The sequence below is a fragment of the Saimiri boliviensis genome, chromosome 3 (genome assembly GCF_048565385.1).
Source record: "Saimiri boliviensis isolate mSaiBol1 chromosome 3, mSaiBol1.pri, whole genome shotgun sequence".
In the NCBI taxonomy this organism is placed as follows: Eukaryota; Metazoa; Chordata; class Mammalia; order Primates; family Cebidae; genus Saimiri; species Saimiri boliviensis.
Window position 1 is genome coordinate 57,358,293 of NC_133451.1, and position 19,050 is coordinate 57,377,342.

Below are 19,050 nucleotides of genomic sequence, written 5' to 3' on the forward strand. Positions count from 1 at the left end.
ATGTAGACCAAATTAAAAAAAAAAAAGAATTTTTTTTTCAGGCCAATATTTCTGATGTGTATTGATGCGAAAATCTTCAATAAAACACTGGCAAACTAAGTCTAGCAGCATATAAAAAATCTTACCCACCATGATCAAGTTGGCTTCATCCGTGGAATGTAAGGATGTTCAACACATGCAAATCAATAAATGTAATCCATCACATAAACAGAACCAATGACAAAAACCACATGATTATCTCAACAGATACAGAAAAGGCCTTTGATGAAATAAACACCCTTTCATCCTAAAAACACTCAGTAAACTAGGTATTGATGGAATGTATCTCAAGTAATAAGAGCTATTTATGACAAATCCACTGCCGATATCATACTGAATGGACAAAAGCTGGAAGCATTTCCTTTGAAAACCAGCACAAGAGAAGGATGTCATCTCTCATCACTCTGATGCAACATAGTATTGGAAGTTCTGGCCAGGGAAATAAGGCAAGGGAAAGAAATAAAGCTTATTCAAATAGGAAGAGAGGATTTCCAATTGTCTCTTTTTGCAGATGACATGATTGTTTATTTAGAAAACCCCATCATCTCAGGCCAAAAACTCCTATTACTATAAATTCCATATGTAACCAAAAAGAGCCTGTATAGCCAAGATAATCCTAAGCAAAAAAAAAAAAAAAAAAGGCTGGAGACATCATTGTTCTACCTGAATTCAAACTATGCTGCAAGGCTACAGTAACCAAAACAGCATGATACTGGTACCAAAACAGAGATGGAGATCAATGGAACAGAGCAGAGGCCTCAGAAATAACCACTCATCTACAACCATCTGATCTTTGACAAACCTAACAAAAACAAGAAATGGGGAAAGAATTTTCTAGTTAATAAATGGTGTTGGGAAAACTGGCTAGTCATATGCAGAAAACTGAAACAGACCCCTTCCTTACTTACACTGTATAGAAAAATTAACTCAAGATAGATTAAAGACTTAAATGTAAGATGTAAAACCATAAAAACCTTAGAAGAAAATCTAGGCAATACCATTGAAGACATAGGCATGGGTAAAGACTTCATGACTAAAATACCAAAAGTAATGGCAACAAAAGCCAAAACTGACACATGGGACCTACTTGAACTAAAGAGCTTCTGCGCATCTAAAGAAACTGTCATCAGAGTGAACAAGCAACTTACATATGGGAGAAAATCGTTTGCAATCTATCCATCTGACAAAGGGCTAGTATCCAGAATTTACAGGAACTTAAACAAATTTACAAGAAAAAAACAACCGCATCAAAAAGTGGGCAAATAATATAAACAGACACTTCTCAAAAAAAAGACATTTATATGTCCAATAAACACATGAAAAAAAGGCTCACCATCACTGATCATTAGAGAAATGCAAATCAAAACCATAATGAGATACTATCTCATGCCAGTTAGAATGGCAATCATTGAAAAGTCAGGACATAACAGATGCTGGAGAGGATGTGGAGAAACAGGAATGATTTTACAAAGTTGGTGGGAGTGTAAATTAGTTCGATCACTGTGGAAGACAGTGTGGTAATTCCTCAAGAATCTAGAACCAGTGGTAATTCCTCAAGGATCTAGAACCAGAAATATCTTTTGACCCAGTGATCCCATTACTGGGTATATACCCAAAGGATTATAAATCATTCTACTATAAAAACACATGCATACTTATGTTTATTGCAGCACTATTCACAATAGTAAAGACTTGGAGCCAACTCACGTGCCCATCAATGATAGACTGGATAAAGAAAATGTGGCATATATATATATATATATATATATATATATATATATACACACCATGGAATACTATGCAGTCATAAAAATGAATGAGATTATGTCCTTTGTGGGGACATGGATGAAGCTGGAAACCATCATTCTCAGCAAACACAGGAGCAGAAAACCAAGCCCCCCATGTTCTCACTCATAAGTGGTTGTTGGACAATGAGAACACATGGGCACAGGGAGTGGATGTCCCACACTGGAGTCTGTGGTGGGAGAGGTGAGGGGAGGAATAGCATTAGGAGAAATACCTAATGTAGATGACGGGTCAATGGGTGCAGCAAACTACCATGGCACGTGTATACCTATGTAACAAACCTGCACAATCTGCACATGTATTCCAGAAATTAAAATATAATAATAATAAACAAAATCTCTGGATGCAAAAAGCTGTAGAGGGCCCTAAGCTAAACTAAACTTATTAAACCTGAAATGACAGCATTTTTCTGAGATTTAATAAAATCATGGTTTTGATGATCACTTGAAATTAAAGTTTAGACAAAAACTAAGTCCAGTTATAGTAAGAAAAAAAATAAAAATAATATAAAAATTGAGAAATGTGTACCCACTGCAAGTGTTTTTCATACTATTCTCTGAAAAGGTCTATAGGTCTAGGCCCTCAGAATGGCTTCAAGGGCAAAGGGGTGACTTGGGTGAGAGATCTGAGCTAGTCACCCCTTCCTTAATAAGTTTGATTTAGTTTCTACTTATTCTAAGTATTTTAATTAAAGAAAAGATTTTACTTTAATAATAAAACAAATGGTATCATCTTTTATTTTCCTGTTTTTCTCCCAGCCCACAAGTGGCACAAGTTCTATTGCTTCTATTGTCAAAAATACATCCAGAGTCTGATCATTTCTTACTAGCCCCACTGTTAGCTACCATGTTCCAAACCATTATTATTCCTTTCTTATATTATTGAAATAATGTCCCAGCTGGTCCCCTTTGATAGTCTTGTCACTTTATGTTCTATATTCAACAGAACAGCCTGAATAATACCTTTAAAAAGATATACCAAGACAGTTCACTTTTGTGCTTATGACTCTTCAATGATATCTGATCACTTAGGCCCTCTCCAGCTTGCTCCATAATATACATATCACAAGGCGCCGTGTGAGCTGTCCCCTTCTACATATTCTGATCTCATCCCTTTCCAAGTTTCTTTTGCTCTCTCTGCATTTTCTGTCCTCTGGGCATCTTTGCTGTTTGCACAAACATGCTAATCATGCTTTCATTTCAGGACTTTTACATTTCCTATTTGCTATGACTAGCCCATCCTTGCTCCAGAGTAGGCACTCAAAAATGTTTAATTACCATTAGATTACATGATTTCTAAGAGCACTTTTATAACTTAAGTTCTATGATTATTAGAAATTATTGCTTTGGAATACCTGAAATTGAACCAGATGCTGTTTTCAAAAACTGTAAGGATAATGGACTCTGTTTCTGTTTTGGTGCAAAAGTGTCAATTTCAAAATTGTCTATATTGTCTCTTAATAGGGAAATATTGGACAATTGATGTCAATACCAAACAGGCTACAAATAATTTGCATTCAACTACCAATATTTGTAGGATAGAGATACCATTGCTAACTTACGTTATGTAGCAAAGAATTTAAAAATTGCACTGCTGTTAAAGTTTACAAACTTTATAATTTTCCCCATAATAAATTCAAAGATTACCGTCTTATGTTCATTACACCAAATTCACTCCCATATACTTTATTTATTTAGCTGTTACTTATAACAGTTGGTTTTAACATCATGCTAAAATATTGTCATTCAAAAATGTTCTGCAGCTATATGTTATTCCTGCAAATAGACACTTGAATGTTAAACTCATGTTCTATTGGTGAAGTGAGTTAACTTTTTGAGGATGCAATTAATTTATTTTCTTTAAGGGGTAGGCAGCCACAAAAAAAATAGCCCCAGTGATCCTCACCTCCCAGCATAAATGCCCTTGTATAAGCCTGTCCCCTTGACTGTGAACTGGACTTAAATGAACTCATTTCTGATTAACAGAATGCAAGGAGAAGTGTTGGGTAGTCAGTTCTGACATTAGGCATGAAAAACTCTATGGTTTCTGTCGTAAGTGTTTCTCTCATTCTTTATTACATTTGCTTGTTCTGGGAGAAGTCAGTTTTCATGTTCCAAAGCAGCCTGTGGAGAGTCCCACATGAGTGAACTTGGAAGCAGATATGAACCCTGCCAACAGGTATATAAGGAAGTTTGAACACAGAACCTTGAGAACTAAGAGTTGTGTAGGTGTATTTAGAGGTGAACCTCTCTCCATTGACCCTTGAGTTGGCAGCACCTGTCTTAGTCAATTTGAGCTCTTATAACAAAATACTGTAAACCAAGTGGCTTATAAACAACATACATTTATTTGTCACAGTTCTGGAGGCTAGAAGTCCAAGATAAGGGTACCAGCATGGTCAGACTCTGGTGAAAGTTCTCTTCTGGGTTGCAGACTACCAATTTCTTGTAGCTTCAGAAGGAGGAGAGCAGAGAGAAGACACAAGCTCTCTGTGACACTTAATAAGGGCACAATTCCCATTTGTATTAGCCAGTTTCATATTAGTATTAGTCTTTTCATAAGTGCTCTATTCTTATGCCCATATCAAATTCTAATTACTTCCCCAAGGCCATATTTTCTGAAACCATCACACTGGGAAGGGAGTAAAGTTTCAACATACGAATTTTGGAGGGACACAAACTTCCAGTCTATAACATACCTGATGTCACATATGATTGTAACCTCATGAGAGACACTGAGACATAAATACCCAGCTAAGTCACTTTTGAATCTCCAACTCTCAGAATCTATGAAATATTAAATGATTGTTTTTATCATATGTAAGGATAACATTGATTACTATAAGGTTCCTTCTGTCTCTGAAATCTCTCTTTGCTTTTCTAACTGTAATCAGACTAGACCGTAGGAACTGCCATTTTCACCAGACTGTTAAAGTAGTGAAATTGAGAAGACACGTGATTTTGCATTGTGATAAATCTGTTAAATGGCTAATTTAACATATAAAATATGTTTAACATGTGCAAAGTTGTCCTAAAATCTCCAGCCTTTTAAAAAAGTGAATTTCCTAAATCATTTGCTCAACTTTAGTATGAAATGACAAAATTAAGACAACCAAGTTAGAGTGACTGCTATAGCCCTCTTGCATAAGAAGGTCACCTTGGTTCAGTTTGGATCCAGGCTGCCTCAAAAAGACTGCAGTAGACAGGCTGGTCAGAAGGCAGCAGCCTTGATCTTCATGACTCTTGTCCTTACATTTCCAGCTTACACCAATGCCCTTTGAAATAACATGCTTTGATCTGTCTGGTCCATCCACATTGCTACAGTTTTAATTGGTCAAAGTCCCTTGATATCAATGCTTCACTCATGGCCTTGCTATATTATGGCTCTTGTATCAGGAACCTCTAGCATCGCAGATCCTTTTATTTGTATAAAAGGAGATATCTTTCAATATTATTTATGTAACTACCACCTCCATGGGTCAAAGCACCAGCTTGCAACATCAGCTTTCTTCCAATCTTATAAGCCCTTTATGTGATTACAGGCACTTCAGTATTTTCATCTTTACCACTTTCTCATTGCTAAATCTCAGTAAATCTCATTATGCATTTATACACATAGTTACTTGCAGACAAATATATACGCTGATACACACGTGCATACAAATATGAGAATTTTCTTCTTGTTTCTAGCTATAGTCAGTATAATAATTATCTGGCAGTTCATAAAATAATAGATGATACATTTTATTAAAGTGTACATAAGGAGTAACTTAACTATAGATTAAAATTAATCAGTTCTTTTTTTTTTTGTCCCTATTGAAATCAGTAATAAAATATTTTGTCTATTCATACATACCTACACACACTCTTCTCCTTGGAGAACATTTAGCAACAACTATCTTCTATGTGTTCAGGCATTTTCATAAGCAAATCATCTTTAGAATTCTTTAGTAGTAGTCTCCAAAGTACATTTCTTGGATTATCTTTTTGTTAGGTGTTGACATACTATATACTAATAATTCTCAGGTTATGTATGTTTGGGAAATGTACAGTTAAAAAAAGAGAAATAGATTCTGTTATTTCAGGGAATATCAGATGTTAATAGATTTATATTAAATAACTGTAAGCCTGTTAAAATTAATATAAGCCTATTAAAATTTAATTCTGAATGTGCAATGGAAACTATCAGATACCATATTATTCAAATGAAATGATAAAGAATATTTGGGAGAACTAAAAAACAATTTTAGAAGAGGCATTTAAGGCCAAAATAGTTAGCTCATGATGCCATGAGCTATTTATTACTGATTTCTACTATTTAGAACTCCGAAATTGCATAGAATGGCGATCACTAAAAAGTCAGGACACAGCAGATGCTGGAGAAAATGTGGAGAAATGGGAGCGCACCTCAATGAGCATCCAGCTATTATTCATCAGGAGCCTTAGATGGGAGCAGTTTTTACTTAAACACTTTTAAGTTACATAGCGACATGTGTGTCTTGCAAAAATGAGATGTTGTTGTATTAAATGCTTTCTTATATAACAATATTTTATTATAGAAGTCCACTTGATGATGTAAAATTCCTTGATGAATTGGTTCTTGTTGGTGAGTATTAATATGCACACAAAAGATGATCACTTAATACTTGTCGTATAAAAATGACCAGAATCCTGATAGGGTTCCATATTCCTTTCTCTGTTGATCTTATCTCCTAAGTATTTCTCCCATCTTAGCGCTATTTCCTTTGGCCAGGTTTGTGTTTTATTTCTCACCTTTTAAATTTATTTTTATTTCCAACCTAGACTGTTGTTCCTATGTAATTTTGTATGCAGCTTTGTTCTCTACATTGCATTTTCTACTTTGTCACCAGAATTTTTTTTAATGCAAATGTGATTATGTTGCTTTAATGTTTATTTACAGTGGCTCCGTGTATCTATAGGGTACAGTCCGAACTCATATGTCGAATGCATATGTTTATAGTTGAGCTATTTCATGATTTTATGCTTTTATAGCTACTTTCCTGACACCTCAAATGCCCTCTTGAGTTCAGTAGTTCCAGGTTCCTAGAACTACTTTTAAAAAGTCAAGATTTCTAGAAACATAAAGAAGGAAACACTCTTAAAGACGTACATGTAAACTTTTAACATGGTTGCTTTTAAAAATGAGCCCATATTCAAATTCTTAAGAACATTTTTATGTTCTCTTTTGTTCTTTGAAGCAACTTTAAACATTCTCAACAAATTTTAATTGTGAATAGTTCTCATTCTTCTAGCAAATAAAATGCAAATGTTATTAACCATTTATCCCGCCTGAGTGACATGGGAGAGGTAAGGGGGAGCAGGGACTGAAATAGTTTAATGAGGACATGAAATGTGTGCTATCAAGTTAAATAGTTCTTAATAATAATTATGACTAACACAGTATGTTTGCAATTGATATTTTATTGTAATGTAAATTCTTTAACCACTTTCTCACATAAATATTAAAATGTGCCTTTAAACTATTTCCTGAAAGGGTTTGCATTTAAGCTATTATTTAAAAGGGCTTCACACATCTGAAGTTACACAACACAATTACCCTCATCAGTCAGGAATTTTAAAAAAGCAAAAAACAATGCTTGTATATAGCAGCACCACCTCCTGATACCTCACTTTTCTACTCAGTTACCATAGCATAGATCCATTTCTCCTGAGCTGATTAAAATATTTGTGTGTGTAGTGTTCTTGAATGAATTAATCAAGAGGAGAAGTAGTGGCACATACAGAGAGAGTATTTGGTATTATAAGAATGTCAGTCACTGAGAGGCACTTACAGAGACTTCACAGTATTAAGTGGATGTTAATCCTCAGTTACATCAGTCAAAGATACTAAATCAGGCAGTGGTTACTTTTGATTTCTTGTGAAAACCAGATCAGGGAGCATTGGTAGTCACTTCGGACCTCCCTTGCTTGGCCTGTCTTCTCTAAAGCAGGGTATCCTTCAGGGCTGTATTTCTATGTGCTTCCCCTCAAAATTATAGTAAAACATTAGGTGCTGTATTTACATGTAATAAAATGTGTGAGCTCCTTTCAGCTGGAACTTCTATTTTCCAGCGATCCACCAAAATGACAAATACGAAAATAAAGAAGAAAGATACCCATTATATGCTCTCTAGGCATTTTAGAAAACTTGGAATTTTTCTTTTGGCCACATACCTATGAGTCTACAAGAAAGGAAATATTGTAGACATTAAGAGAATGAACACTGTTCAGAAAGAAATGCTTACACATGTTACCATGACAAAACCAGAAGAGTCTACAATGTTACTCAGGATGCCACTGTCATCTTTGTAAATAAGCAAGTTAAAGGCAAGATGCTTGCCAGGAGAACTAATGAAGATATTGGGTGCATTAAGCACTCTAAGAGCTAAGATAGCTTCCTAAAAATGTGTGAAGGAAAATTAAAAAAAGAAGGAAGTCAAATAGCAAGATACCTAGGTTCACCTGAAGAATCAGCCTGCTCTACCCTGAGAAACACTCTGAGAACCAGTGGGAAAAATCTTAAACTGTTGGAACCTATTCCCTATTCATGGCACCACCATATAAATAAAAGAGACAAAATTAAATGTTTTGGATTGCTAAGTTAGCCCTTTTATTTTTCTTTTGATTGAATGAAATTGTGGTGTCCCCACCCACAAGAGTATTTAAAGCAAACTTTGTGTCCTAATTCATTGGGTGATATTTTTAATATTAAAATTAGTGCTATTCTAGCTGGAAAAAGAAAGTTTGAGCTAATTTCTAGTCTGCATAGAACAATATGATTCAAACAAAGAACAATATGGTTCTATTGTCCATAGAAAGAGCAAAATAATTTGAAGGAAACTATCATTTTGCTCTTCCATAGGTTACCCAGAAATAGCCTTCTTTTTTTGTCAGATCTGTGTATTTCTCTTTCTCATTAATTTTGTATTAACATCCATTTTTTTCCCCATTAATCTCTTCGCTTCTAATTTTTCTTTAGATCAACTTCACTCCTATATTATTTACCCACTCCTGGAGGTAAGGAAAAGTGATAAGGGAACATAATTGGAGAGATTAAAAAGATAAACCGGAGAGCTGGGGCAAGGCTAAAAAGCCAAGAAGTATAATGGGGATCAAATTGTAGAGACAGAGCTAAATGTTTTTTTCCCCAAAGGCAATAAAATCCAATTAACCAATTAGTAACTTTTTGTCCCATCTGCCTGGGACACTCTTCTAGGTGTGTGCCTGGTTAGCTCTTTCTTATACATTACAGCTCAGTTCATATATTACTTTCTGTGAGAGGCTTTTCTTAACCTCCCAAGGTAAAATGCTGTTCCCACACCCACCGTTTATATCACATCAGCATGTTAGGATTTCTACATGCCACCTATGACCAGGTGAACATATTTTATTTCATCACTTGTCTGTTTCCTTGCAGTAAAAAGTAATCTTCATGTGGACAAGGCTGATGCTCTTTTGTTGTTCTCTCTATTTCTAATCTTTTACAAGGACACATAAAATAATTCTATAGAGATTATTCTTTCCTTTCATAGAAAATCATAATTTAATTTACAAAATAAGTAGAAAATAATGAAGAGTAAAATGCACTCTGTAAACCATAAGTAATACACTAGTTCAGGAGTGAGAGGAATTGTTATGGCTACAAACATTTAGGGAAGAGTTCATGGAGGATGAGAGTTTCAAAATGACCTCTGAAGAACAGGCAAAGACAAGAATGGGCATTGCCATGGAGGGAGAGGGCTTGAGCAGGGCATAGGGGTAAGAATTAGCCTTACCTATTAATAAGGCTATTAAATGCCTTATTTCTCGTCACCCACTTCTAATTTATTTTCTGTAAGAGTGGTATTTGATTTGAAATTACTCTTCCGACTTCTTTATGGATAAACATGAAGCCAAATATTTGCTATGACAGCTTCCTGAAGGAACTGATGAAGGTGTCACTTGTCTCAGTGCTAAAGCACAGCCCTCAATAAGCCTGTGTTCAATGAAGTGCTGTCTTTGACAGGAGGGATGAGGCAGCTACGTTGTGAGCAGTTGTTGTAGACTATGTGGGCTGTGGCTTTCACAGGAATTTGTCAGTCTAGGCTCGATTACACGTGAGAAACTTGAAGCACATTTTCCCGAGGCTGTCTACACGGGCTGGAATAAGTGTTTCTCACTATTGCCGCAGGCCAGCACACACACATTGCCTTCTCTCACCTTTTGATTTGGAAGTCAACTGTCAATTTTCAATGTCTTCACCTGATAAAAACTCTGCCTAAGAATCATTTTATTTCACTGGGTATTTAGTTAGTGAAAGGAAACCAGCTAAGTATGCAATTTTAATATCGAGGAAAGGGCAGTACATTCCACTCATTTTGACATTGTCTTGTGTTTGTGACTTTGTGTGTTTGGTATATGTGTGTGTGTGTGTGCTCACGAGTTTTTTTGTTTTTGTTTTTGTTTTTGTTTTTCCTGCTTCTTTACCTTTATTGCTATATTGACAGGAACCTGTGACCTTTTGGACTGCACAGTCAAAAGAGAGAGCAATCTATTTTGAAATGGCTATTTTAAAGACTAATTGGCTTGCAGAGATAGAACCTCTCATGGGAAAGAAAAAAGGGTTACAGATGATAAATGAACAGAAATCTGAAAATTATTAATAAAAAACATTGAAGTATCATGATGACAGGAAGACTCTGATTTACTAAATAATAAGAATACCTGAATTGAAGGAATCATTTTATTGATTTTCAGTAAAGCCATAACTACAACCAAAGACTATAACCAAAGACATACAGAAGTTGAGGGCACCATTTAATTCAGAATACATAATTTTACCTTTGGATGTTATGAATGACGCTTTTTGTGCCCACTGGTGACCTCCTAAAAAATTCTACAAAAATTGTAAACACGGTAAAAATTCTATAAATATGATGATATATTAAATATTGAGTTAATAGTTTAGTTAAATTCTTTCCCCAATGTGTATATAATCTTATGGATGCTTTGGTATGTATGATTGTGGCATATCTCTATAGTTGTACCAAGGACATTTGTTTTCTTCCTTTTTTTTTTTTTTTTTTTTTTTTTTTTTTTTTGTGAGACCTAGTTGCGCTCTGTCGCCCAGGTTGGAGTACAGTGAGCTTACTGCAACCTCTGCCTCCCAAGGCCAAGCTATTCTTGTGCCTCAGCCTCCCAAGTAGCTGGGACTACAGGCGTGGGGCACCATGCCTGGCCAACTTTTGTATTTTTAGTGGAGACAGGGTTTGACCATGTTGATCAGGCTGATCTCAAACTCCTTACCTCAAGTGATCCACCTGCCTCTGCCTCCCAAAGTGCTGGGATTACAGATGTGAGCCATCGCACCCAGCCAAGAAGGTCTACACTTTTTAATTTAAAGTTTAAAATTATCAAATAATATTTGTACATATTCATGGGGTACACAGTAATTTTGTGATACATATGATGTGCAGTGATCAGATCAAGACAATTTCAGGTGCTTATCATTTCTTTCTGTTGAGACTATTTAACCATAAATGATCCATATTTACTTTGAAATGTTATATAATTATTTCAAACCTACTGTCCTTGATAAAACATAGAAAATAAAAACACTAGAAAGATTTTTAGCATTCAGGCAGAAACACAACATAGCTTCCAAACAGTGACAAAAGATTCACAAAATGCAGAACTGTACCTAATTATCTATTTGTTTATTCATTTATTCAACACTATTAATTTCCAATTTCATTGTCCTTGTTAATAGATCCCTTGGTTAGCTAATTGAATAAATTAATGTGTGTAGTATCAGAAATATCCTAACCCTTCCAGTTTGGATTTGGGCCAACATTTTTCATGTCCTATTTTATAAAAGAGGTCTGTGGAAGGAAATGTATTGCCTGGGTAGGGTCATATGGGTGGTTACTAGCCTGGACTCATCCAAATACTAAATCGTTAAATAAGCTACATCTATCCCTCGTGACTCCAGTTTTATTTACTGAACGTTAGGTCCTCTTTTGTCCGTGTTTTCTTCATTTACTGAGGACTTCGTGTCCTCACATGTGCCTATTCTGCTGTTCTTTCATCATCTAATATAAAGCAAATATTTAATTTATGAAATATCTGTAACTCAGATATTTTGAATGGGAACATCTAATTTTGAAATACAACATCTTTCTCTATTTATAGGTCAGGATTTATGCAGTTAGTCATTATAGAAATAGGGGAGCTACTGTGTGACATTTGTGGAGTGCCTTTTTCATAGCAGAAAATCTGAAAAGAAAAAAAGAAAACAAATATTTAACACTTATTATGCAACAATTACTCTACATACACATTTATACATTTTATATTATTTAACAATCTCATAAACTTGAAGTGATTGTCACCATAAGTTTTTGTTTTGTTTTGTTTTGGCTAATGATACCTAAAAATTGCCTACCTGAGATGTCCACAAATTATCTGACTACCCATTATAATAGATTCAGGTTCCATTAACTCAGTTCTTCCACTGTAATGCAACTCACTATGTATACAGATATCATATACACCTCTTCACTTTGCCTAATGGGAATTATCAATTGGAAAATTGGCACAAGAATGCTGATATTCTACCTACTGCTATTGTTGTGAGCAGCAAACTGTCTTTTATCTCTGACCAAGGAGACTCATGTCTCCTACCAGCATGTGTGAGACTATAGAAAGTTAATTTGTTTGGTTTTCTTGAGTGAAATAAAATCTCAGATCCTTTACAGTTCTTGACAATGATGTCATGATTTACTTGGTCATGAATTTTCTTAGTGGTAAATAAAATAATTGTTAAAATGCCATTAAACAATGGTAATTTTAAAATTAATGACTTTTTAGATTCAGTGACATGTGGTGTCTGATATATATTCCTGCATTTATAACATATAGAATCAAGGACATCCATATTTTATCTCTAAAGATTTTATTAAAGTTTTAAGTTTGCATAGCATCAAGCTGGACAGAATAGTATAATCTCAATATTGACATTTGAGATAGAGATAAGCCTAATCAATTTATACTTTTATTCTCACTTTCTACTCCCACCTTGTAGATGGTATCCTAGAAAGTTTCCCTGGAGATTAGTTTGACATGACTAGTCTCAGGAAGTTTTGGCTGTAACATCATCTCTTTTCTTACTTTTGTGAAATTAGAAAGCCAATTTATCACTCTAGAGAGGTAAACAACCGTGAAACAGCCAAACTTCCAACTTATCTTCCAGTGGAAAAGCAACAGGGAAGGCAAATTATAAGATTTTGTGTTAAGAATGAATGAGAGTAAAAAGAATTAATATTATTTTGTCGTCTGCTAGTACCTGACTGGAAAAACAAAAACAAAAACAAAAACAAAAACAAACAAAAAACAAAACAAAAAACGAAATAGGGAACTATTATTCCTGCCCTGGAACATGGCTCAGTGTATCATTTTCTCCATTGCCTTAACCCTTTTTTTTTTTTTTTTTTTTTTTTTCTTAAAGACAGAGTCTCACTTTGTCAATCACACTGGAATGCAGTTGCATGATCGTAGCTCACTGAGCCCTCAAACTTCTGGGCTCAAGAGATCTACCAGCCTCAGTCTCACAAGTAGCTAAGCCTATAGGCACATGCCACCACACTCGTCTAGTTATTTTATTGTTAGTAGAGATGGGGTCTTGCTCTCTTGCCCAGGTTGGTCTTGAACTCCTGTCCTCAGGTGATCTCTGCCTCAGCCTCCAAAAGTGGTGAGATTACAGGAACAAGCCATTGCACCTGACCTGGTTTAAGCTTATTTTGGTAGTTTCATTCTTCAGGAAAATTGTTTTAGCATCGGACTTAAACAATTCTATTGAGATTTGAGCTATAGGCTGAAGATTTCTAAACAAAACACATTCCTGTGGGCATTGTTTTGAATGAGAATTTGATGATGGCTGGATATGTGTTAGCTATCTTCAACTTTATGCAGAACTAACCTGCAGACAAGGCCACAATACTGAGAGATAGTAAGGTAGACAGATTAAATTTCCCAAATCACCAGACTCCAATTCTGTTACTCAATGCTCAATTAATAAGTTTCCTGAGTTCATATTTTATGTCTCTTTTTGCCTTCCTTTCCTGGTAAGAGTTAAATGTGGTAGTGGGATGGAGCCAGTTTGAGCAGAAGATGTATCACTGCATGAGTTATCACTTATTTTTTATTACATCTCTTCTCATTAATTTTCAGCTTAGTTTAATTCTTTCCTAGTTGAGAGGAGAAAAATCAGTTTTCTAAATTCTTGTTTAACAGATTTTTTTCTTCTTTTTGACCCCAGGTATAGAATTCCTTTAATATTAAAGATTACAATGTAGTGTTCTTTTCTTCAAAGGTCCTTATGAAGGACAAGGAAAGAGATCTCTATAGAAATAAAAGTGAATCAGTCTTTGATATAACACATTTCCAACTACCACAAAGAATACTCCATGTATCATATTTCTACAAATGTACTTAATCATTATACTGTCTTATTATTTGTAGCCATTTAATCACTTCTCCAAACAAATCATGGCTTCATGCATTACTTACTCTGTCTTTTGTAATTTTTGTTAATTCTTATAAATTTTAATCATTCTTCTTCACATCTAGTAAAATTATTATTACATTTAATTTACAGTTGTTGATGGAGAGTTTTAATACATCAGATATTGAAACTCATATTTTTTCAGACCATCATTCTTAATGGACTTGTTATCTGATTGAGTTTTTTTCTGTTTTGTACTTTAATATTTGTTCTTATTGATAATCATAGAAGAACTTACATGTTAAAAAAAAAAAAAAAACTTTCTTATTTCTGTCAGCCAAGGTGCATTGTTCTGTAGGGAAAAATTCTCTTTCATAATCACAAAACTGCCTCCAAAGATAGTTCTGTATGATTTTCTTTGAAAGGCCCTTTTGAAATATAATATTTTCATGACCACATATAATTTCCTGAAGACTTTTTCAGAAAGGCTAAATGCTAGCTTTTATCTCACTTAGTTGATACAGTTTTTCACATTTATATCACAGATTTTAATTTTTTTTGAGCAACTTTATTTTTAAACTTCAAATAGTCATAGAATTCTGTGTAGCTTCCAAACCATTCATCGGCTATTATAAGTAACACCTCATTCTCCATCATGATCCCCTACATTACTTCCCTTCACATTCGCTGCAGTTACAAATGGAACAGGGTCAAAGTGAGATCATTTCAATCACTTTGAGTATAAATGAAGAGTAGCCTCTGAAAGGTAGAGTCAAAGCTCAGAATTTGGATATGGTAACAAATTGAGAAGTCTGTTCATTCTAAGGATGCCCACCAGAATATGAAGCATTTGTTAAATATTTGGGATCCGTATATAGGACAGGCAGAACTCTAGAGATATAGAAAAATGTTCAACTTAGGTTTAGATACAAGAGGCTGTCACTGTTATTATTTAACATGATTTGTAGAGTCTTGCCAATGTAATAAGATTGTATACAGATAAAGCAGGAGAATCGTTTGAACCCAGGAGGCACAGGTTGCAGTGAGCTGAGATCGTGCCACTGCACTCCAGCCTGGACAACAGAGCAAAGCTCCATCTCAAAAGAAAAAAAAAAATTATATACAATGTAGGTAGCAAAACTATGTGGAAAAAAGAAGAAAAATTGTCATATTTGCAAATAATATAGATACTATATTGGTTGAAATTACATGTCATCTGAGAGTCCTGGAATCCAGTAGTATAGAGGAAATGAGAGTTTATTATTGTTATTTTTATTACTTCTGAACATAAAAGGGTCTGAAAGTAAGAATTTCAGTACTGGCATGAATTTCTATGATATAAGCAGGAAATGAAGCTCCTTCTCATTTTGCTCCCTCTTCCTTAAGGCATGGCTTTTGTTGATGTTTTCAAGATAACTATTGAACCCTAATTACCTACCCTGGGCAAAAAGGGTCATGGAGACAGGATTGGAGCCTGGTCACTAGACAATAGAGTACAACTTGAATAAATCATTAATTGGGAAGTATTTTGTTGATAGTATAGTATAAGCACTAGAATTTGAAAAAAAAAAAAAAAAAAAAAGACTTAGTTTCAACTTACATAGGATTTATGTAATGGGCAGGTTTTACACTATCTTGTTAGATTTTCTCAAGATGAGCACGTCTATAACATATGCACAATTCATTACCTTGAGTTGTATTAAATGATGACAAATCATAATGTCTGATAGACCAATCCTGATGTAGCATTTGTCCTGATGTACACATAAAACTTAAGGTGTACAAATGTATTCATCTACTTTATAGCCTCTCAAGTTTGGTTACTGTGTACTTCCCAACAGTGTATTTTAACTTTATACACTTTATTGCTCTGCTGCCATCCAAGAGAGTTCTACAGTTGTCATGTTACTATTTATTCTTGAAGTGCCTATTGTACATATATTTTATTTCAACAGCTATAAAAATGTCCATGAGCTACTTAGGAATCATTACATTTTGGAAAAGAAAACTACCTTTAAATCAAATTGAAAATGCATGGATCTTTAAAAGGTCTGACCTCACTTAAACAAATGTTACCTTAACAGAACAATTGATCCTAAGGAGGATCAATTATGACAAAAATCACTAAGTCCAAAAGAGAAGGCTTGTCTTTGGAAATGAACATGAAATAATTTATTTGACTTCTAGTCATATTTATGCCATTAGAAAAATTAAATGCCTTTACCACAGAGGCAATACAGAAATGTATATGAGAAAATTGATTAGGTGCTAATTACTTTCTTGATTCTTAACTTCACTAATATTATTCATAAGATAAATATTAATAGACCTTATATCATGTAGCTAGGTATTTTTCTAAATTACATGAACAATTAAAAAAAAAACCTGCCTTTATTCTTAGGCAGAAAATTTAATAAGATTTTTCTTGATTAAAACAAAAAATTGCTTTATTGTGGTTAAACATAATTTGACCTAAATTGATCACTTTGTTGGATATATTACCTTTGAACATCTTAGAAAATGAAACATACCTTTTAGATAAGAGAATTATTTGTTGATATGAATTATCTTTACATGGTTTATTATTTTTCTATTATTAAAAATGGCAAAAATTCTGATTTCCCCCATAGTCTCACTTGTTGAAAGTAAAGTTGAGCCATGTTTATGCAAAGCAATATACTGAAATGAAAATTAAAAGCTCGTTTGGCTTCCTTTAGCCGTCTGTAATTAGTCAAATATGCAGAATTAAGAAAGCAGATTTTCATTTAACTGTTTACATATTACACAAAATTTAAACATTGAATGATTTACACAAAAATCAAATAGCAATCGAATTGTTAACCCTTCATTTCCTTCTTCCATCTTTCTATCTTAAATTTTAAACAAATATTTTAAATTTAATAGGCACTTTAACATGTTTTAACTTTCTTTCTCATTTTGAAGATAATACCTTATTCATGAAAAATTGTCTTTCTTTTTCTTTAAAGGATGATTGGTCTATATAATTACTCACTGCTATGATTCATAGACTGTCAGAACTATATAACAATGAGTTTAAAATGGTCACATAGGAGCCTTTTCTGAGTTTCCTAGCATGAAGACTGAGAAGGTAATTTTAATGGACGTGCACAGGAAATGTCGTAATATCCCTGTTTTTGGCCAGTGTGACTCTGTTTTCTGGTTGGAGCTTATATTTGCTTGCAAGGATTATCATAACAAAGTACCACAGTCCGCATGGCTTAAACAACAGAAATTTATTTTTTCACAGTGCTGGAGGCCAGAAATCTGTGATGGAATTCCTGGCAGGTTTGTTTTCTTCCGAAGCCTCTCCCTGGCTTGTAGAAGTCATTTACTCTCTGTCTTCAGGCTATCTTTCCTTTGTGCCTATATGTGCCCTAATCTCTCTCTCCTTTTTCTTTAGACAGAATCTTGCTGTGTCTCCCAGGCTGGAGTGCAATGGCATGATCTCAGCTCACTGCAGCCTTCACCTCCCAGGTTCAAGCGAGTCTCTTGCCTCAGCCTCCAAAGTAACTGGGATTACAGGCATGTACCACCATCCCTGGATTAATTTTTGTATTTTTGGCAGAGATGGGGTTTCACCATGTTGGATAGGCTACTCTCCAACTTTTGATCTCAGATCACCAGACTCAATCTCCCAAACTGTTGGGACTACAGGCATGAGCCTCCCCTTATATGTCACCAGTCATCCTGGATTAGAGCCCACCCTAATGACTTCGTTGTCATGTAGCTTTACCTCTTTAAAAGTTGTATCTGCCAAGATAGTCACATTCAGAGGTACTGAATGTTCCAAACTTAATATATGAATTTTGGGGAGGCCTAATTCTGCCCATAAAAGACCTCAAAAGCCAATGCATGTCTCTGCCAAAGGAATTTAAGACATCTTTAACATCATCACAGTAGATAAAACTATGACGATGTTGAACGTGCTGACTAGGGATGAGAGGATAGTGCTTAACAATAGGCAAAATCATAGAATAAGAAAGTTGAGGTTAAAGAGCTGCAACAATAGTTAACCATGCTTTTCAATTAAGAAGGTGGAAGACAACATTTTGGATAACGTATCAGGAGGAAGAAAACTGATATGAATAGCTCTACTAACTTAAGGCATGAGTGATACTATATTTATTTAATATAATAAATAAATTATTCTGTCTATATACGAGAATGCCAAAATGATCCTGGAAGACCAAGAATAAAATATCAGTTGGATAAATGCTCCAGGATTCCAATTGAGGTGCTAGACATGTAAATGAGGAGACTAAAACGTCGTTTTGCAACCTTTAGCTCAATACCTACCTCAACGTCAAAGGGTATGTTTGGGAATTAGATTTCTTAAAGAAACTTGCACTTGTTTTACACAGGGTAGGGGAGACTGTGCTTTACGTCACTTCAAGCCAGGTATGTGGGTCTTGATTTACAGTGCCTGCAGTTTGGGAGCATAGTGGACTGGTTGGGATCGGATGGATATCTGAATACCTTCTCCACTCACTCTCTCCTCTCAAAAAAGTTTAGAAGCAAGAGGCTGGCTGAAATGTTCTGTAGCAACAGAGTAGAGTGCTATGTTAGCAAAGTAACTACATTCCCACTCCTGATACAACAGATCGAGGCTGTATGTTTCTTGTTGACCAAATCTGGGCCACAGGCAAAAGATAGAGCCAATCTTAGGCTATCTTAGACATTAAT